General features: G+C 34.5%; 1 protein-coding gene across 8 annotated transcripts in view; it reads left to right on the forward strand.

Moving 5' to 3' along the window:
- The window catches only part of LOC132557635 (band 4.1-like protein 3), a 127768-nt gene that overhangs the window by 47897 nt on the left and 56806 nt on the right, over positions 1-23065 (forward strand). Inside the window, exon 1 of one of the 8 annotated variants that reach the window (XM_060222152.1) lies at positions 3432-3491. The exons of 6 other annotated variants lie outside the window; for them this stretch is intronic. The gene's annotated coding sequence lies outside the window, so the exon portion shown is untranslated. Of the gene's footprint in view, positions 1-3431; positions 3492-3519; positions 3646-23065 lie in introns of those variants that run through there. One more of the 8 variants, XM_060222150.1, reaches the window with a different exon arrangement.

The raw sequence follows: 23065 nt of genomic DNA on the forward strand, positions 1-23065 counted from the left end.
AACTGTGACACTCACTTAACAACTACTGTTCGTTAATATCGCACTTTGTTTATATGGTGTAAACAAGTAAATACCTTATCAAAGTAATTAGCTTACCATGGTAATTCAGATATATGTTGTTTGTTTTTCAATTAAAAAGAATTAGAAAAATTAAAATTGTAGTGTCTTTAATCATCATTTTTAATCACATTTTGATGTGTGACTAGTAGCTTTCACATTCTAAACACACTTTGTAAAACTCTCTGCAAGGTTTTATCAAGTTTTCATATGCATAAATGCTTTACTTTGAATTTGGATGAGAAATATAATCACATCAAATTTTGTAAGAGTTAGTGGAGACAAAGTGAACATCGAGGGCCCTTGTACACCAACAGGACGTTCTAACCAACAAGCTAAATGGTTAAAATCAAGAAAGAATAACCAGTCAGTATTATTTTGTGTAGTAAGTGAATGGAAGTCTTATCTTGTGTCTTTAGACTATCTATACGTTCCATATCTTGAAGACACCAGTCTGGACTTACTGTTAAGTATAAATAGATTTTATTTACTATACCTGACAGCCGGTGTAAATATAAACTTCTTTCTCTTGACTTCTTTTACTATCTCATCACAAATGTTGGCTGTTCGCCATCTATAATTCATAACATTCATAAGTAAATGAACTTGACCCCTGCTGTGCAGTGCAGGGTTAGACTGTGATATAGAGTGTGGTTATCATCACAGGGTGTACTTCAGAAGGGCAAAACATATTGTTACCATTTATGGGTTAAAAAAGATCATTGTTTATTGGTGACTTTTCTGATATATCAACAAAAACATGCATTTTTTTAATTTATGAAACTGTAATTTAGGATGTATGAAACTTTTGTTTGACCAGAAACATATCCAATATAAGATAAAGGAAAATATAATATCATAGATTTGTGTGTTTTGATGTACTATGATACCAAGGAAATGTGCTTTTCTTGCCAAAACTGGAGTGTCTGTAGAATTTTTTCCTGTAGACTACATTTCATGACAGTGATGATTCAGCTTCTAGCATCAACAATTTTAAGACTTTCCTACTGCTATTGTACTTCTCTTGAGTTTAATTCTGGAAGTCTTAATTGGAAAAAATTCAACAAATTAACCTGAAAAATGCCTGAATGCTGACTTGGAGGATCGTTTTTCTTCAGCTGTATAGGATCTAAATGTAGATATTTCTGCCTGTTTTTCGATTAGCATCTCCTTCTTTTTTTATTACGAAAACTTTTCTCAAACATTTTTCTTTCAGGTCATGAAGTCTTGAAAATAAGACTGTCAAATCAAATTAAAAAATTAGCATTTTGTGATTGTTTTTGGCTAAGTATCCCAGTATCATCCTGTTGCATTCAATGAAAAAAAATATTCTGGATACAAAGCCCACCTCGAAAATAATCAAAACTGATTTGTTATCCATGAAAAAATGAAGAAAAATAAGCAAAAGCGCATTTTTCTTATAACGTGTAATTCTGATGCTGGTAACAGTGAAAGAAGCAAGTGCAGTTACAAATTTTTTCTCGCTTTTAAACAAATATCTGCCGTCTCACTTCTCAAAAAAGTCAGCACCATATCAAAGTTAGATTTTCAAAAATTGTTGGTGTCTGAGTTAATACATCCTTAAAATCCAAGCTTGTGAGTCTTCAGACCTCACACAAGTGGACTACATGTATACACACAGAACTATTGGGGCTCCTGTTGTAATTAATACCTCTGATAGTATTTGTCAACACTATAAAGATAACATCTGATGGATATCTACATATACATAGGTCTGTTGGACACATACAGTACAGGGACACAGGCACATGTACACTCCAGTCTGACCGACATATGATATCTAAAATGGACACCATAGATAAGTCCTTATTGGCCTTATGGGGTCACTGAATGTCCTGTCTCAATGTTTTTTTAAAATAATGACTTATTGTTCCTTAGCCTGTTTTCATGATCGAATCAAATATCACTCTCTGTAATTGCTGGGGAAGTAAACCCTATTACACTGAAATGCCAACAGAATAATTTTTTGTTTGCAAAACAAATTTGTGCCATTTTTGGCTTGCAGTATACATGATTTTGCCTCAAATAGTTTGAAAAATTATATTTTTGACCGGAATTTGTACTGTTGAGAGTAGAAGGCAACACCAGGCTGAACACCATTATTCTGTATTGTTGGTGTGTCTAGATACCCCTAGACCTGTAGGCTGCACACCACAATTCTGTATTGTTGTGGTGTCTGGATACCCCCAGACCTGTAGGCTGCACACCACTATTCTGTATTGTTGGTGTGCAATAGTATAAAAATACTGCCTCAATATGACATTAAGGCTCAATTTTCATCACAGACTTCACTTTTAGAATTGCTATAAAGAAAATGTTCTTTTAATCACATTTATTGTATTGAAAGGTCAATTGTACAGATATAAATGGATATGAAAAATATTGTAGTTCTTATTTAAGTATAAGAAATGATGTTTACAGTGGCCATTACAGGGGAAGTGTTTTAAGTTTAACAAACTAACTTTTCCCTACAGACACACTTAAGGATCAAGTCTGTGATGCTTGTCTGTAAAGAGCTGTTTGTTTCCTGTAAAAATCACACCAATTACTTGAGTATAGCTGCAAATGACTTCTAGCTATGTAGCCGTTTTATCATACAATCAGCTTCCGTAGCACTTGCATCATACTGTTGTCACTGCCAGTCTTCATTCCCAGTGGTACTGTATAGCCAAGCCTTTGGTGCCAGGAGGGGGCTCCTTCACCTGCTTTCCATTTTCAGGATATCATTTAAGTCTCTCACAGACTTGAATTTGCAAGCAGTGTTAAGACTAGGTTGGATGGAGTAGTATGCAAGTTGCTTTGAAATGGAAATAACAGAATACTTTTCTTAGTTTTGCATGGTTTTATAACCTTTAGAAATGGACCATTAAATTTCATAGAGTCATCTGTCTTCATGGTAACATAAGGTTGTCTAACATCAATGCCTCCTTATAGGTCAGTAACATGTATTAAAGGACATGCACAGTTTACTTGATTACCAGGGAGTTATAATGATAATACTGTAGGCTTAAATCCCATACTTTTAGAGATATGTTGTGAAATACTTATATACATATAAATGCCATGTGGCTGTCAGAATTAATAGAACATAATAGTCATACGAAGGGACATGTCTGTAATTATAGTGATTAAACACACCATCCTGTTTCTGCTCCCTGAACTATACCGCCTTGCAAATTGTATGGAATGAGAGTCACCACTCTCCACTATGGTGGGACGAGCATACTATTCTGTACACAACAGTACTGAAGCTACAAAACTGTCATAAGAGAACTACTGCCTGACAGTTTACAACACTACTGACTTTTTTCTGCTTTCGTTTTACACCGACATCTAGTACACTTACTCACAGGGTCTCCGTTCTCACACTGACTATACTGATAAACCATCCACACGCAGGAGGCCAGCCGTGTGTAAGTGTATACTTGGCTCAAATTTATTGATGTTTGTGTTAAACTGGGTGTGCCATCACAGGTATTTTTTACCAGGAAGGGTTCTAACGCTGGGATTCTGTCATTTAAAGTTTACCTGTAACTAGGAATAACACGTATTTAAGCACCAAGACAGGTAAGTTATCATTTCAATGTTGTAGTGTTGTCTTTAGCACTGCACAGGCAGTTAATTATGTTTGAGAAGGAAGTAGGTACACGTAGAGATCCTGTGTATATATATATATATATATACCTTGTATTATATAGGTATGTAGGATGAGCCATATGATGTAATGTAACTGTACCCTTTCTAGCTATAGTCAGATGTATCTTGTATGAAAACATGTAGTACTGACACAGTTTCTGTGTATCTGACAAGTGTTTCTTGTTTGAAATTAATGAAATAGGGAGTGTCCTTATATAGCTAGTAGTTATAACCACTGGTGATAGTTTTAAATACTGAGGACAGGGACTTGCGTTAAAAAATGTTCATCTTACCTTCTACAATATTGTATATACAAAAAAGTCTTTGGTGGCCTTACACAGATAGTTTTTCAACCCATTGAACAATTTATGTTGAATCTCAATAATGCAACATGATACAAACACTAACTTGATATATCATACAACCAGCAGTTACACTGATTATTTACAAAGCTTGTTTATTGTTTGCTACAATTATAATGCAGGTTTAAATTGTATCAAAAAATACTTCATCATTGAGATAAAGATCAAAAATGGTGTGTAGTAACATGTTCCTGTCAATTTAAAGTTCAATCAGACCATACAGAGAGAAAAATAAAATACAAATGCATTATTAATGCTTGTGTGATTTCCAGGTGTTGGTAGTTGGTTGACAAAGTCTCGCCTCATTTGGTCTGGTACAAATGTGTGGAGACGAGGTCTCGTCACACAGGGGCCCCACATGTCATTGTCTTGATATCAGTTTTTATGTTTTTTGATATATCCAGCTTTTGTTGTGATATCCTGTAGGGATGTTGGCAGCATCCAAATTGATATTGGTAAAAGCGTGTTAATTTACTGATAACGCAGCTTGTGTATTTTATCATAACTCTGGAGTACTCTTGAGAATGTGCAGGTCACTAAACTCATTAACAATATTTTATGGTGTTTTTTTCACCTGAACTATATATAAAATACATTTTCAATATATCCCTTTCATGGTTCACTGCACAAAGTATCATTAATACCGTTTCAGAGTCAGGATTGTTCTTTGGTTAAGTTCAACAAAAGTGTAGGATTGAGTGAAGGATATAGTGAATGTGCAAGTTAGAAAGGAGCTCCTTGTCTGCACCCCTATGTTTGAGTTCATGACTAGTGAATATGCCCGCCCATATCTGTCATACTGCTATAACACGGACATTGTGATGTTTGTTGTCCTCTGATAAGCCCATCCCCCTACTTTTGGTCACAGTGTAAGTGTTAAATCTCTATATCACTTCATGGTTCCAGATAAAAAGGGTAATTATGATAATCATGTTCCATATTAATCCCATGGGCCACTAGTGTTACAAAAATATTAAATATCTTCCTTCTTGTATACCTTATGTAAACTCACCCAATATATTGCAGATAAATGCTGTATTTGATGCATGAATTGTTTTGGATAGTTCTATTTAAATTGTAATAATATTTCATTAATGAAAGAAAATATAAATGTTTGTACCTGAAAAGTCAGTTTAAGACCTTGTAATGAAAGTTTTAAGTTCATAATAGTACATGTTACCTTATATCCTACACCTAACATGCAGTCTTGTTTGTTAAGTATTTGCTGCAGTCTGGGATAGAAGAAAATCTGTTTTTGAATTCAAGATAATATACCTGGATAAACTGACTTATTCCTTATAATTGTCAAGTATTAAGTCAATGAATCTGGTAATAATTAGGTTTTTACGCCAGCATTGTTCTGGTAAACAAATGTAAATAGAAGCTGGTATTCATCTGTCAGTGAACTGCAACTTGTGATTCATTCATACAATGTAAAACAGACGCTACTTCTAGAAAGATGAATGGAAATTGGTTATTGAAATGTCTGTAAGTAGATAATACAATTACCCTTAGTGCAAGTGGTTGGTGCTTAAAATAATGCACCTCCGTACAGAAACAACAGAGAAATTGCATGATAAGATATTAAACAATTTCTCTGAACCATGAAAATAATAGGACCTATTATAGAACCATTTGTAAGCCGTGTGAGTACTCTTATGTTATACATATACTGATGTAGACAACTTGCTTGCAGTCTCAGACAAGCCCTCCATCCACCACCAAACCAACATGGCCAGGAATCATGCTATTAATGTGATGGCTTCTGCTTGTTACACAAAAAAATCAGCAAACATTCTAAATGTTTAGATAGGAGAAGATAACAACTTGTTTAAGAACACTTGTTAGGTCAAGTGTCGTGACCTATAACCTCACATTTTATTCTAAATCACACCTGAGTTTGGCAAAGGTACAAGAGATGGTTGTGTTCTGACTACCAAGTAACTTTAGAATATCTAGTGGATTTGAATAGCTCTCCTATGTATGACTATAGATTCTTTTTATATTCCATATTAGTTTCAAAATTAATTTTACCTTTAATATTATAAAGTAAATATGGTTTTTAATAGAAAATTTATCAGAAAATATTATTTCATTTCACTTTTTGAAGAATATTTTTTTTTGGATGCAGTCCTGGTTTCAACAGAGTGCTTGTGTATAAGTATATTATATATAGCATATTTGGATCCCTGGTTCTGACTATGATGTATGAGAGTGTCCTGAGTAGTGTACTAAACACTTTAGACTGTTCTGTGATGGGTTTGGATGGCAGCTGGTTGACACTCCCTTGTTACAGAATAGTACAAGGCAATGTCTTCTTTCCATCCTATCAGTATAGCAGCTTCCTCTTAAAATAAGTTTAACACATCATTGAAAGTAAATGAAGCTTAAATAGCCTACCGATTATTTATTTTGGTCCACAGTATCGTTACTTCTCTGCATGCTTGGAAATTGTTTCTATAAATACAGTGTCTCTTGATAAATCTTGATAAATAAAACTTACATTTCTTATAGAACGGAAAACTTGATGTTTTTCACAAGTGTGAAACCTGTGGGATTTTAATAGTTAAATTATTTCTACAAATTAATATCATTATCAAACTACAGCATAGAATTGTAACTGATTCTCCCTTTAGATGGCCTTTGTTTGTGTGTAAGGTAATAACATTTCGAGCTGGTCAGCATCAACTGGGAACATGTATATTTTATATAACATGTGTGTTGTACTTGCTTAATTCCTACTGACTGAGTTAAAGGTGTAAATTGAATTCATGCAGATTTGAAACTTAGTTATAATCTCAATTATCTTTCTGACAATACGTGCCTTGACTTTGAATGACAAACAAACACATTGTTTATGTGTACCAATAAGACTAGGGGACTGTCTGACTTTGTATAATGTCTATTTATGATGGCTAATTTGGGCACTTTTATCAGATATCAATATTAACTCAAGCTTTATTTGACCATAAACCAACCCCTCACTGAAAGTATTGGTCAACTTACAGGTATGAATTGTTTGTAGACATAATCTACCGTAGGCCTCCATGTGAATAAGGTCAAGTCAAGGTCATTATCACACCTGTGTGTGGTATGCACAGATTACTTGCTTAAGAAGATTTGATGTGTGAATATGAAAATAAGGAAAGTAATTTTTTCGTGTGTTTTAGTACTTTACAAAGCGGTTTCTTTGAAAATTTTCAGTTTGATCATATGTCTTGGTGAACATCTTGAAATTAGTCTGTTAAAAATTATGTAAACCTATTTGATATATCAAATTGCAATATGCTAGTTCTGTCTGTTCAAACACTATCAGAGAAAATCCGTGCTAAATGGGGCTGATAAGTATTATTTTGATGAGGAGGGTAAAAAACCTTTACAGCTAAAACTGTTGATTTACGGGAAAAGTGAACACCTCCTGATGACTTAAGACAGTTTTCCTATCTTGTGCTGAAATTTGATAACTCCACCAGGAATCTGAATGTGATACAACCTGGCGACTGGAATGTGTGTCAACACCTCTGTTGATAAGGGCTTCTGTAGTTATCTGCCCCTGGTGGTAACCTCACCCCTCTTGACTCGTATGTGGATGCATTTAAGTGACAGTATCAAATTTCAAAATCTTTGTTGGAGAAATAAGCAGTTTGTTTTTTAAGTCACCTTAACAGACTTTCAACCTTTTAGTTATAGCTATTGGCTTGAATTTGGTAAATTACAGGCACATTTCTTGCAGTTACCTCCCCTCTTTGAAACAAGGGTCATACAAATTAATATCACTTAGGTTTTTTTTACTAGCTGTTACATTAAGAAAAATTTTACTGTTACCAGGGGGTATTACACTGTAGGAACATGACAAGATTAATAAACTGAGTTTCAATGTTTGAGGAAGTCCTTATGAAATGATCATACAAAACATTTTCTTTGTTATTTATTCAAGATTTTATTTATGAGTAAGCTCGGATTTCAAGGCTGTTCTCCATTTTCTTTTTTGCACAAACTGAAATAAATTTACATAATTTACACTGCAGAGTAAAATCAGTATACCTGTGAGATGTGTTGTCATGGAGCAGGTGTTTTAGATGTCAGTGAACATGAAGCCGCCAACATTATTTAAGGACCAGCTTGTGCAAATATCAATGTTTTTTGTTATTTTAGTGACAGGCTGTTTGCTCAATGCAGATGTACAGTCATGCCCATACCTACCCAGCCATACAGGTCTAGAATTCAGGTACTTTGATCTGATCGAAGATGCCATTTGGCAGCCACAAAATTTTAATAGGTCTGTCTACAAAATTTGTGCAGTTTTTATTTAAAATTTACTGTCTTTTCTCATATTTTCATGTCTCACATGTTCTACACTATAGAAAGTACATGGTTTAAATTTGTGAAGTGTTTTCTTTTTTTTTCCTTTTGAACCTCTGAGTTGTTTGAATGCTTACCATACCTGATATTTAAACCTGCTATATGAGTGGTGATCAAATATGCAAGTCGCTTCATATCTTTATCCAGAGTGAGGCATTTTTTAATATTTATTGATTTTCATATGAAACAAATTTACATATTTATATCAGTTGTGAAGCATCATGGTCTACAGAAATTTGAGGAGTTAAAAGCTTTGATATATTTTTAGTAGTTTTAATGTTTTATGTAAATTTAGCTTTTTGCTTTAACCATGAGTCATAGGATTTTGTATTCTTCTCCGAATATGTATCTTGTGTAAAAAAGAATGTGTTAGAAAGCTTAATCCCCTCTCTTTGATGTACACTGTATTGTACAACACAATGGTGTGCCCTGCATTTTAAGAATATATAATAAATATTTGAATGATGTTTTTTTTCTTAAATAAGTTACACCTTGTCCCTAATATGTTGTAATTTTGAATTTATAGTAAGATAGAACAAGATAAAAATAGACATCTACTTAAATAATGGTACCTAATCCAATACATTTATTTAACATGGAGTCAGTCAAAGTGTAAAATGATTTAAAAAAGAAATTAAAACGATGATTCATGTCTGGGTTGCTGACTTAAATTTCTGTCTTTATGCAATATACTGTTATGTAGGCCAGTTAAACATAAATTATAGTCTAAAAGTACATCAAAAACATAATGCAGGGAATCCATTATCACAGATGAATTCATCATCACACTTTACTTATCATTTCAATTGTTGGTAAACTACTGCAACTTTTTTAGAATCTTTTAACAGAATAAAATTAGTGCAATATTGTTCTTTCATGGTCAGAACTTGATATAAAAAGAATTCATGAAAATAAAGAACCTGCGTGCCGTTAAGATCTTCATCTCCAAAATACTATTTTTCAGAGGCATAAAAATTATTTTTAAACTTAAACTTTTGATATTTCTTAACAATGTATGGATGAATACAGTGAAGAATTAAGTGTGAATCTTGGGGTATACATGCTGGACAGAGGCTATATGAAAGACTGAAAAGTTTAGTCCATAAAAATATTGTTTTATGTTACATCCATAAAGAATATTTTGATATGTTGTGTCACCCAGGACAGGGCTATACATATATTTTAATAGATTTCATCTGCTTCAGAGCAGATGTATATTTTACAGTTTGTGTGTATTACTCATCATTTAAAAGAAGTACCTGGTGGTTATCCTTTCGTATAGACTGTCGTTACAAATATGCTGTGTAGTAGTTTGAGTGTCCTGAGATAGAGATGTTTATTAAATGCTGGTAATAAAAATGATTGATGTTTAAAAGCAACATCTTGTTTGTCAATATTTGAAAAAAAAATTAGATCAAAAGATTCAAATTTCTCACAATTTTCCACAAATGGCATTCCTATTATGCACATCAATCTGCATTTTTGTGTAAATAGTGTATGTTCAGACATCTGTAACCGAGGTGCCCTGAGCTCAGTGGTGTGGGTCTATTTCACTCAGTCAAAATAATCTGCTAGTTTCTATAGCAACTAGATACCAGGATACCTTATAGAAAACACATTTTGCTATTAACATTTGATGACACACTGGAAATTTTAATTGCCTGTTCGTTGAAAGAAGTTTTAAATTTTGTTACCTGGAGTGTTTATATTTTGATGTCCTCATTTGTCTAATGCTTTTGAGAATTTTTATGGTTGGAAGGAGATTTAAACAAACTGTTCAGTTTATGTCCTATCAAATTTTGTTTAAAAAAATTGCTTGAGGTCAAAAAGTAATACAATTTGGACTGGGGAATCCTATTTAGAAATCAGAAAATCCCTTTTTAAAATCTTTCAAAAATAATCTGTGGCATCCATAATTTGAATAGGAGATATCACAGATCAAAACTTTGAATTGGTGATGTTCGAATGATATCATTGAACGAGATGAAAAAGGAAAGTGGTACCTTGTCCCAAATGCTTGGACATTTGATGGAATTCTCATAGAGTAATTGTGTTTGTATTCCCAACAGATTAATGAACAATTCATTATTTGTGCCCTGGTCATTCTTATGAATAATAGATTGAACAAAACCTAACAAAAAGGGCTGTGCTGCAAACACCAAGAGTCAATATCATTAGGGTACTTAATTTGTTACTGTCCCTAATGAGGCAGAGGGGAACAGCAACAAAGGGAGGTAATTTACTAATGAGTGAATGTATGTTAGTGTGATGTTGACCAGGCACACTATCAATATCTAGAAATCTTTTGTCAGTTTTTCTAGTAAATTTGTTAGCCTGTGGGGTGTGTATAAAAAGTCCGACTTCTGACAATTTTCCTGGGGTTTTTTGGCTTCTGCTATAATACATATTGTCTGTTGTAATGAAGATATTATTTACATACTCTTTCTGAATGTATATAATGTATGTGATAGGGGTTTTCAAGGGGTGTAGGAATATTCTTGGTAAATTAGGAGGAGAATATCTCATGTGCCAGAACTTTCGACTGACAATGGTGTGTAGTTCCGATAAAATTTGCTGTGATAAATCAAAACAGTTGTAATTTAATATTCTGTACTTTTGTTGATTTCTGGACATTAAAAGTTATCATGGTTCTGTTGTAACTAGATAAAATATGACTACATATGAACAACTTAACAAATTAGCTCCTGTTGAATTTTCAGAATTTTTTTTTATAAATAAACATTTAATGAATAGTAAACTTGACCCAGAAAAGGCTTTCATTTGAATACTTAAATCAATGAAATCAATTTCACATATCAATTTCTCTACAAAACAAAAAAGGCATATAAGGTTTCCTTACTATATAATACAAAGATTAAACACAACCTGTATATTACATAGTCTATTGTAGTTAATCATAAGGGTAAGATAATATATAATCAATACTTAACCCATATTCTATGATCTATTGAAAAGGAAGTATACATTCACAGGACATTTCATGTGTGAATACAAAAAAGTGCTACGGTAGTAATGGAGTAGATCTGGTTGAAGGTTGTGAATCATTGTTTTTATAGTTTGTGATGATGGAGTGGGTTAAGTCAGTTGTATGACAGGTATAATACGATAATTACTGGATGTGACAATAGAATGGAGGGCTGACAGCAGCTGAAGCCAGAGTAAAGGAGATATTATAGGTTGTTATTAGGCATCCTAACCTTATCATAATCAGAGGTTATAGTGGGGTTGTAGTAAAAAACCAGAGGACAAGAAAAACATACCTTAAACCTTCATCTTTCAGGCTTCTTATTTTCCTACAATATGTATAAGCAAGCACTGTATACTGCAGTTAAGTGAATCAAAATTGAATCCACCTCAAAATGAGATTGAGTTAATATACAATATTATAAGGTACAATGAAGACATTGAGGACACAATGATGACACCGTTATTTATGATATTATGTAATAGTATACAAGGAATTTGACAGAACAATTTAAATATCTGTGACAACTAAGGAAATTTCATATGACATATCAGCGTTCATAAAACCAACTGATGTGGTCACCTTTCAGACCTGGTTAAAATGATATTCTTAATCACCACAAAATAATTCAGGTGAATCATTTCTGCCATTAGATGTGTTATTATCAGAAAGAGGCCCTCGATTTCACAAAAAATTTACATTTGAAATAAAAGCAAAATTAACAGAGTATATGAGATTTACCGGTTTATAATTTATCACAATTAAGTGCAACATTATACTCTCTAAATATTACTTCTGTTCTTCTCATGTACCAGTACAGGAAGTTGGTACTCTCTAACCAATCAAGATATTGAACATGTTAAAAAACGTTTCTGCATGAGTAAGCAGCTTCTTGTTACATTACCACTGAACATTTAATAAACATGTTTATGATTTGATTAAATGCATGATTGGTCTCTGTAGCACGGGGATGATCTTTTGTCGTTCTTCTCCTTCAGCGTACAGTGTCACAGGAATTGTAATTTGTGCTGCATATTAGAGGTGACTTTTACACTCTATTAAAGAAAAATATCAATATATCAGAATCCCATATGTCACTTCAGGGATCTAGGCCTAAAGCCAATCAAGCTGTGAGTAGTCCCCCAGATCCTTCGTGTTTGATCGTCCACTATTTATGATATTGAAGTTTCTTTATTTCCTGTCATTTCATCAATCAGATGACAAAACTGATGATGTATTCAAGTCTTGTCATTGTCATCTTGTTTTGGAATTTGAAATTTTACATTTTCGTGCCTTAAAGACGAAAAAAATTTTTTTTTTTATTTTCATTCAAATATCAGACATAAAGTTATATTACATTTTCTAAGAAGCGTAGAAAAAAACATTTCATGATCACAGAATTTCCTGATACAGATCTGACTTGGAAATGTATTTTGCCGGGTGTATTGACATTTTTCATAGCTCTTCTGACGGTAATTATACGTTGAAGACAGACTCTGTAGAACCCCGGAAATTAATTAGATGGATTTTTTTTTCATCCAAAAAAATAGGGGAGAAAAAGCGAATATTTTTGTCAAGTAGATATGATTAAGTGACAGTAAGAGAGCGTGTCAGTTAGAATTACCCATCCACAATGTACCCCAACCTTGTTCGAAACTTGAATAGCCTTTTCAGAAAACGAAACGCCCGTACCGAGCATTATAGATGTTTCCCGTTGTTTGATTGATTTGGACTAGATCAATGATAATAGTGATTTTATCCATCGTGCTGTGTTTTTGTCTTCAGTTAGAAAATTTACTTTTATTATTCAAAAACAGTATGTAATTAGCTTAGTTACACAAAATGGGGTCAGTGAGACTTTGCTGGTCAGTGGCTAAACTCCAGTTATAAAAAGTATAACCTAATTCTTTACAAACCATTTCGAATTTAAAAAGGGGAATCTTTTTCATTCTATGCTTCGAGTATTAATAGCTTAACCAGGAATGTCTAATATAGTATAATCTATTATAGATCCCTGACTGATCCCAAAGCATATGATAAACAAAAATGTACTACAGTATTTCAAAGACTACATTTCCGAAAACCTTATTCACTGGTACAGCAAGGTAAGACAGACCAGAATATGTTGACGTTCAATGACCAGACTGATTATTTGTAGTACAGTTGGGTGTGTAGTCTTGCATTTTGATTACCAATGACTTACTTCAGGTGAAAAAGTTGATATGCCTCAAAAGTTTTTGTCAGAATTATACCACATAATTGAACATTTTCTTTGGTCCCCCTAATGACTAAACATGTTAAGAATTTATCTTGGGTTATGAAACAATGCTGCTTGTTTTATTGGACTAAATAAGCAGGTCAAACAACATTGGTCAGTAAACGATCGCGTAGTACACAAAGGTCCTACAGGTTAGGAGAAATGTAGGATTTTCAGACATATTGTGTGTAGTGAGACAGGAGGAGATTGCGTGGGAATGTTACAAGTTTTATAGTACAGTCTCCTCTGAGGCCAAGTCTACTTGAATGGAGAATTCATTGACTCGAGAAATTAAAATCTGTGAATTAAGACTTCCCCAACCAAAAGGTGAGATGAATCCTCAGGTATACTTTTACCTGCGTTTTTAGCAAATCATGTTTATGTATGGTCATCTTACAAGGTATGTTTGTCTATAGGTTTCTAAGACATAAGCTTAAAAGTTGGTACACTATTGGTCATGGGTGAGACAAATATGTCATATGGCTTAAAATGTACATATTTTAAGCTTAGGGCAGTATGATAGAAAACATGGTGCTTATTATTTATGAAATATGAAATGGTTATGTTAAAGCTTATTGTGTGTTATATTTTGCTGCTCACATTTCAATGGCAAATCTGTAACGTCATTTCAGCACTTGTTTAGCAATGGCATTTACATAAGGTGTGAATGACACAATAGCTTTGAAGGCAAAATCATATTGCCCATTATCACAATTTGGATTTCTTAATCTTCTTATTCCTTAGTGGGCTTCATGCAATAAAGATACACCATTGAACCATCAGCTTTCAATACAGTAATGTGTATCTTGTACTAAATCTTCAAATACAGGCATGAAGCTGTATTATCTATTTACTTAAGAAACACTCATTAGATGTTGCCGTAATTATATAATGTCCATACACTGCATGTGTCAGAGTAGCTTCAATGAGTTGTTGTGTCAACTGTATAATCAAGGTCTACATGTCAGTCAGAACTGTCAGTGACTGTGGGGAAACAATGGAACTGCATGATAATGATCAAAGGTTTTATAAAATCAAAATGTCCTTCAAAATCATTTTTATAATATAATATGGTCTATTGCAGAACTGAAGTTCGAAATTTGAATGGAAAGGACATATAATTTTCCTTTCTTTGTATATGTCAGATACACATGTTTCCAGTAGAACATGCACATCTAGCTGAGAGAAACATTTTCCTCAATCCTCATATTAAACAAAGACTGACGTTAAATGGTGTAAGAACATACGGTATGTGACATTATTGCTGATACAAAATTTCATTATTGAATCACAAAACTTTGGTTAGAGGTGTTTATCATCAGGAAATAAATAATTATTAGTTCATTTTGTAAACTGACCTAAATCTGTTCTCATTTATTTCTATATCATCCAGGTATTGAGCCCATTCATTGATCTGCTAAATTCTTAGGTTTGAGGTGATCGAGAGACAAAAGAGTTTGTCATTCAGTAGGTATGGGTGAATGGATGTACAATTGGAAATCTCACTCCTAGGCTCAAATTACCCTTAATATTTCTGATATCATTGCCACACTACCTAGCAATAATCCTTATAGGAAGATGTATAGTACAGAACTCAAATTCAACTGAATGAATATTATGCATAAATAACATGTGAAGTTTTGGAACCAACACCGGTATACCAAGAGGTTCGTTTTGAGGTCCCTAGCAGTTGGTGTGGATACTGTAGATATGCAGGGCAGTTGTTCGCATAGAATGAGATATGATGAAATGCAACTTCAACACACCACAGCTGAATCTGGTGCTGATGTAGCATTACCAAAGATGCAATAACTGGTCAACGGCACTATGTAGTGAATAAATACATGAAACGTGTGGCGCGTTGAGGTTGTATTTCATCATATCCTGTTATATATAGCTTCATTTTCTCTTGTTATAATTCAGATAGGGTTAGAATGTGTTGGCACAAAAAATGGTGTTATTGTCAGAATAGTGGTTAAGTGGTCGACTGAAGTGTCAGTATTCTACATACTGGAGAGTCCTGTGGTGTTTAATAGGTTCACTGGTGTTATTACATTAGGATGTCTCTGTAATATTATAATACACTGTATTTCATACACAATAGACACCTGTAGTGTTTTATTTAATATTCTCACACATTATCAGGTTACTTATAACTTATACTATTTTTTTCAGAGCACCTGTTGTGAATGTAGTTATTTCATTATGTTTGGTGAGGTAGTTATGCTATCAAAACTCTCAATATGATTGACTTGCATCTGATACTGACAGTCATTTCGTAGGAAAATAGAGTATATTTCATATTACTTATAAATATTCTACAATGGCTGTCAATGTGAAAGAATTTGGAGAAAAGATATTTTCCCACCCATAAGTGTTCTGACAGTGGAGGAATCAAACCATGGCTTGAATACAAGGTCTTACATCACAACCAGTAAGAAATGTATGTGTGACATTTAGACGACTATACCGTCACTTTCATCAGTCATGCACTGAGGTATTACAGGGTACAACGTGGTCATAAATACATGACATTTTTTTTGTTGTGATATAATCTGATGTACACAAAGGTGGAAGGATGTGACAAGATAAGGTTATAGTGGAAACATATACAACTGGTGATCTGTAGGATATGTATTAGGTGGCAACAACCAAGTATTTCATGCAAAAGTTGATTCTGCTATGCTCTGTTCAAAACCTGGTCATAGAAATAAGAATCTTTTTAAAAAGCAATTGATTGCTCCTTCAAGTGACGGACAAACCACGCCAATCCCTTCGCTGTAACTTTAATCAATGTAGTTTCATACTATGGCAAGTTCTAACGTGGCAGGTAGATTATTAATTTATATAAAAAAGCAACAAGAGTATGAATTGGTTGGGGAGAAGCTGGCATTTTACAATAACGGCAGCTTGGAAAGAGGTACAAGGCTATTTCCTGTGTAATTACATGTATGTAGTGACCACGAGTTAAGAGAAGGTCATGGTCATAAAGGTCAAAGTTTTAGATTGATCAATCATTGTTAATGGAATATGGTAATTGGCAATGTTCTCACATCTGTCTTTTGTTGTTCTGCAGTAAATGTTACAGTCATTATCCTTTCTTAAGCAGATTTGTTGATTTCTGTCTGGGGATAACTGACAAATGGAGAAGTATAGCTATATTACTATAGGAAGGTGGAAACACAGCATACTGTCTTACACTCACCTCTATCTAACATCGCCTTTCATCATGTCCAGCATATTCATATGGCAGGTATTTTTATCTTGTCCACTTGGACACTGACAAATACATGGCATGCTGGTGTCTTCTGAGAGCTCATAACATATTGAACAGCATCAATATCATCAAATGTCTTCATGAATATTGGATCCAGGGAGTTTTGATGTGCTTCACTCAGCCTTGTCAAACATGCCTTATTTGTAGTATGAAGCTGAAGTGTGAGGTTTAGTACCCAGAGTAAATAAAAGGAACACATTGTTTCTTCAGCATCCCAGAAGTAACTTCAGCATCCCAGAAGTAACTATTTTTGTGGAAATAATAATTTACAAAGATATTGAAAATCCTAAAATGAAAATGCATTGTATAATGTTTATCCATTGAAAAATAAAAACGTATTGTAATGACACATGTTAAATACCAGAACCAGATATTTGACATACCACAAATGATTTGGTTTAATTGAGTCGATATCAATAAGATGGACCCAAACATGTTTCTAAAATGGTCTGACAGCAGCGCAATCTGCATGCTGGTTATTAGTGATGTGCAACATGTTACCAACTGAAGTCATGCAATCAATAGTATACTTTGTAAGTTTTAGCCGTGGAAAATATTCAGTACAATTGGTTGTGTGAATATATGGCAACATGATATATTGGTTATGTGGGTGAAATGGCTGTATTGGTAAATTGTCTATATCACTGAAATGTTGGTGATAACCCAGTATTGTGGCTATGTTGGTAAAATGGCTGTATTGGTAAATTGTCTATATCACTGAAATGTTGGTAATAACCCAGTATTGTGGCTATGTTGGTAAAATGGCTGTATTGGTAAATTGTCTATATCACTGAAATGTTGGTGATAACCCAGTATTGTGGCTATGTTGGTAAAATGGCTGTATTGGTAAATTGTCTATATCACTGAAATGTTGGTGATAACCCAGTATTGTGGCTATGTTGGTAAAATGGCTGTATTGGTAAATATATCACTGAAATGTTGGTAATAACCCAGTATTGTGGCTATGTTGGTAAAATGGCTGTATTGGTAAATTGTCTATATCACTGAAATGTTGGTGATAACCCAGTATTGTGGCTATGTTGGTAAAATGGTTGTATTGGTAAATTGTCTATATCACTGAAATGTTGGTGATAACCCAGTATTGTGGCTATGTTGGTAAAATGGCTGTATTGTTAAATTGTCTATATCACTGAAATGTTGGTGATAACCCAGTATTGTGGCTATGTTGGTAAAATGGCTGTATTGTTAAATTGTCTATATCACTGAAATGTTGTTGATAACCCAGTATTGTGGCTATGTTGGTAAAATGGCTGTATTGGTAAATTGTCTATATCACTGAAATGTTGGTAATAACCCAGTATTGTAGCTATGTGGGTAAATTGGCAAATGTCATCATACATTGATGATATAGGTATTTTGGCTATGTGAATGAAATGGCAATACATTTATATGGGTATTTTGGCTATGTGGATGAAGTGACAATACATTTATATGGGTATTTTGGCTATGTGGATGAAGTGACAATACATTTATATGGGTATTTTGGCTATGTGGATGAAGTGACAATACATTTATATGGGTATTTTGGCTATGTGGATGAAGTGAAGTCACAAAGTATAAATGTGGATAACTTAGATTTGCTTTGTGGGTATTTTAAATGGCAATATGGGTATATTAGTTATACAGGTAAATATTTCGTGCTGGCTATATTGGGTTTTTGTGGTTTTTTATTCAAGTATTTTGGCTATCTGAGTATGTTGGTAACAATTTGGTATATGGATGTTTGGGTCAATGCATTGGTTCAGTAATGGGTATACTGATTGACCTCATAGGTTTTTGTACAGTTTTATTTGTTGTGTGTTGAGTAAATTGATAGTATGAATATTATAGCTGATTTTACTCAATATACTTTTTGTGTTTTATATCTTTAGTTTACTCAGAGAAGAAAAGTTGGCATTATGACTATTCTAAAAATATTTCTAAATAAGCAGTAACTTTTCAGCTGTTTTTGCCCAATTTAGCATATCTCTATTTTTATTTGCTATTTTATGACAACAAAGAGAATGTGTTGATAAAATTTCCCCGCAGTTTTCATTGCAGCAATTTTAAAGATAATTTGTCACTATTAGTTGTCTAAAATGAGGCAATGCACTAGGGACACAGTTATCTGATGTGTGCATCGTGTATGTGACATAATCAATATTCTTTTCAGCTATGCTTTTTTTCAAAGGGCTGTTTTTATGCAGTCAGGTGGGCTTGCATAAATTTTGAAATAAAATTCTTTCAAGGATACTGAAAAAATGTCAACATCAACATGGAACAAAAAAAATGAAAGAAAAAAATTTTAAAAATTGAGTTATTAGTTTAGGATATAAATACTTTTTGTTTAAAATTTCAGCCATCTCATTTTGTGGTGATATGTTGATATAGTTTTTCCATAAGTGTCAAGTAGCCTCCACAATATCATTTATGGTATACATCCAGGTGTGGTATAAGGAAATCATTGAATCTGTGTGTTGTTGGCACTAAGCACATAATATAGCTTATTACTGCTATATATGAAAAAAGATCGATTAAACTTGCCAATTTTCTCTGCAAAAAAAACTGAATGAGGTGTTGATTGCCTAACAAGATGTCTTCTGTTTGTGTGTTGATTGCAACAAAGACAGCGAACATGTCATTGTCTCGGTGCCAGTGAACCCTGTCTGAAGACTACCACACGACAAAGGACACATCTTCCTATTATGGACCCTATGTATAGAACCTGGGTCTCTTTACTGGGGTGTTACTCTGATTAGCTGGTGATTCTACAATGAACAATCTTTTTGTAAGTCTTTCATGATGTTGTAAAGAGATTGTGAGACCAAGATTAGGAAAGACTAATCTGTGTCGTGACAAGTGCTTGATCTATTATAGTGTGAACTGGAATAGAATGCAGATCAGAGGAAGATGATTTGGGATAATTGATTATGGCCCATTTAAGCTTTAGATTGCATACTGAGCATCAAAATAAAGGAAACTAATTTTCTAGCAATTGTGATTTTTACAATTTTATGGAAGGTAACAAGCTTGAACTTATATGAACCTTCTTTGTAAGAAAATGCAAGATTGAACCTTAAACGTGTCTGTATTTACTTTAAAATCCTGATGTAAAAGAATATTGGATTTGTTTCAGAATGTTTGATATGGTAATGTATTTCTTAAGTTTTGTTGTAATTCTACACCAACATGTATTAAATATCTGGTAGTACAATCCATCTGCTCTTGTGGTCAGTATTTAGTAAAACGAATTTTTAGATAACACATTGTTAAAACAGGATGCTAAATAGCAATATTTACAGATAACATGCTGGTACCTTGTCACATAAACAATAGTTGTTATTTCAGACCCCTATCTTCCTACAACTGATGTGGTTATTTACCATTGTTGTCAAACTTTAAAGAATGCCCTGATTTACATATCTTCTGATATCAAATTTATCTTTTATAATTCCAGAGTGTTGATTCATGTTTTAAAATGTGTACAGAATTAAGCTGTAAAGAAATGTTCTTGTTTAGAAATAAATACAAAGGTTTTGAAGGTTCTTATACTACATGGAGATCATTAATTATATTGAAGATAATTGGCTAAATCCAAGGTGTTGACCATCATGTATCCACAGTAATAACTGACTTTAAACATCTCTACTGCGGTAGGAAAGGCAGCAGAGGGATTTATTTCTTATAGCCTTTCAATGAAGACATAAACATTCATCAGTGCATCACTCTCAAACCATGGTTACGGATCGTAGAACGCAGTAATTTAGCTGATTATGGCTATATGTTGACTGTGTATTCAAGAATTTATTAAATTTTAAAAAGGATTTAAATCCATGAATAACCACATGTGTATGTTCGTTTTCGTGAGCTGAAATATTATGTCATCCAATTTCCTTTAGATTAAAGAATTTTTTTTCAAATGAGCAAGAAATTTTGAAAAGAAAGGAAAAAACTTCATGTTCATTTAAGAATAGAGATGATACAATGTCAAGAAGAAGGAGTTAAATGTCTAGTCCTGTTTCACAGTGATCCATTACACATTTGTACTGATTTAGCTATGACCTTGAGAATCTTATACACTGACCTTGGTCTTCACTTTGTTCTTCTATTGTTATAAGCAGTCTTTACTTTCCCACAATTAAAGGTACCGTGCTTACTATGGGGTATACAGTTCTCTCAGAACTAACACAATCTGTGGACCATAAGATATGATATTATGTATTGGTGGTTGTTACATATACTTCAATGTAAATCCTGTCACAAATGAACTTAATTCAAAAGTACTTATTTCTTAAGATTCATTGCTAACATGAAATACGTACTGGGACAGGGCCTTGGAGATAGGGTTGGTCCAAGGTTACAGGGGCCTGGAGATAGGGTTGGTCCAAGGTAACAGGGGCCAGGGGATAGGGTTGGTCCAAGGTAACAGGAGCCTGGAGATAGGGTTGGTCCAAAGTAACAGTGGCCTGGAGATAGAATTGGTCCAAGGTAACAGGGGCTTGGAGATAGGGTTGGTCCAAGGTAACAGGGGCCTGGAGATAGGGTTGGTCCAAGGTAACAGAGGCCTGGAGATAGGGTTGGTCCAAGGTAACAGGAGTCTGGAGATAGGATTGGTCCAAGTTTACAGGGGCCTGGAGATAGGGTTGGTCCAAGGTAACAGGGGCCTGGAGATAGGGTTGGTCCTAGTTTACAGGGGCCTGGAGATAGGGTTGGTCCAAGGTAACAGGTGCCTGGAGATAGGGTTGGTCCAAGGTAACAGGGGCCTGGAGATAGGGTTGGTCCAAGGTAACGGGGACCTGGAAATAGGGTTGGTCCAAGGTAACAGGGGTCTGGAGATAAGGTTGGTCCAAGGTAACAGGGGCCTGGAGATAGAATTGGTCCAAGGTAACAGGGGCCTGGAGATAGGGTTGGTCCAAGGTAACAGGAGCCTGGAGATAGGGTTGGTCCAAGGTAACAGTGGCCTGGAGATAGGATTGGTCCAAGGTAACAGGGGCCTGGGGATAGGGTTGGTCCAAGGTAACAGAGGCCTGGAGATAGGGTTGGTCCAAGGTAACAGGGGCCTGGAGATAGGGTTGGTCCAAGGTAACAGGGGCCTGGAAATAGGGTTGGTCCAAGGTAACAGGGGTCTGGAGATAGGGTTGGTCCAAGGTAACAGGGGCCTGGAGATAGAATTGGTCCAAGGTGACAGGGGCCTGGAGATAGGGTTGGTCCAAGGTAACAGGAGCCTGGAGATAGGGTTGGTCCAAGGTAACAGGGGCCTGGAAATAGGGTTGGTCCAAGGTAACAGGGGTCTGGAGATAGGGTTGGTCCAAGGTAACAGGGGCCTGGAGATAGAATTGGTCCAAGGTAACAGGGGCCTGGAGATAGGGTTGGTCCAAGGTAACAGAGGCCTGGAGATAGGGTTGGTCCAAGGTAACAGGAGCCTGGAGATAGGATTGGTCCAAGTTTACAGGGGCCTGGGGATAGGGTAGTGTCCTAAGGAAAGGGGAGGAAAGGTTACAAACGTTTGTATAGGATATTAAGAGATTTTGGAAAATGAGAATCAGGAGGAGATTAATCATTTAATGAGCCATAATTGATATAAGAAAGAAATTGAAAGAAAGAGTCAAGATATATTCGAATAATACTTCTTATGATATATACTTAGTGGAAGTTATTTTGTCAGTCCTCATACAGCTTCACAGACCATGGTCTAAGCTGGCACTTTTACTACACAATAGGAATGTGATACAAACACAAAGTTCAGTGAAGAATTTATAATCAAAATGTCCATAAACAAAAAAAACCAAGGGAGATAACTTCTTTACAGCTTCATGTAATTAGCGTTTTCGAAATATATGATTACTGGTGAAAATGTCAAAGTCATTCGTCAAAATGCTTTAGTGTTTGTCATATTTCAAACACTGTTTCTATGACTCTTTCTAAATGAAACAACAAAACATGATTTTGTGATTTGTTACAAGTATGAAAACTTTGCTGGTAAAGTTAACCAGACATTCATGTTTGTGTGTGGAGGAACCTGCACCGTATAAGAGGTATCTAAATTCATCATTAGATCTGGGACAGCTGTCCATCAAGTTCTACATCACAGAGCCAGTGGGAGGGCT

Source organism: Ylistrum balloti, unplaced genomic scaffold (genome assembly GCF_031769215.1).
Source record: "Ylistrum balloti isolate Yb309-2 unplaced genomic scaffold, AGI_CSIRO_Ybal_v1 Utg370706, whole genome shotgun sequence".
Lineage (NCBI taxonomy): Eukaryota > Metazoa > Mollusca > Bivalvia > Pectinida > Pectinidae > Ylistrum > Ylistrum balloti.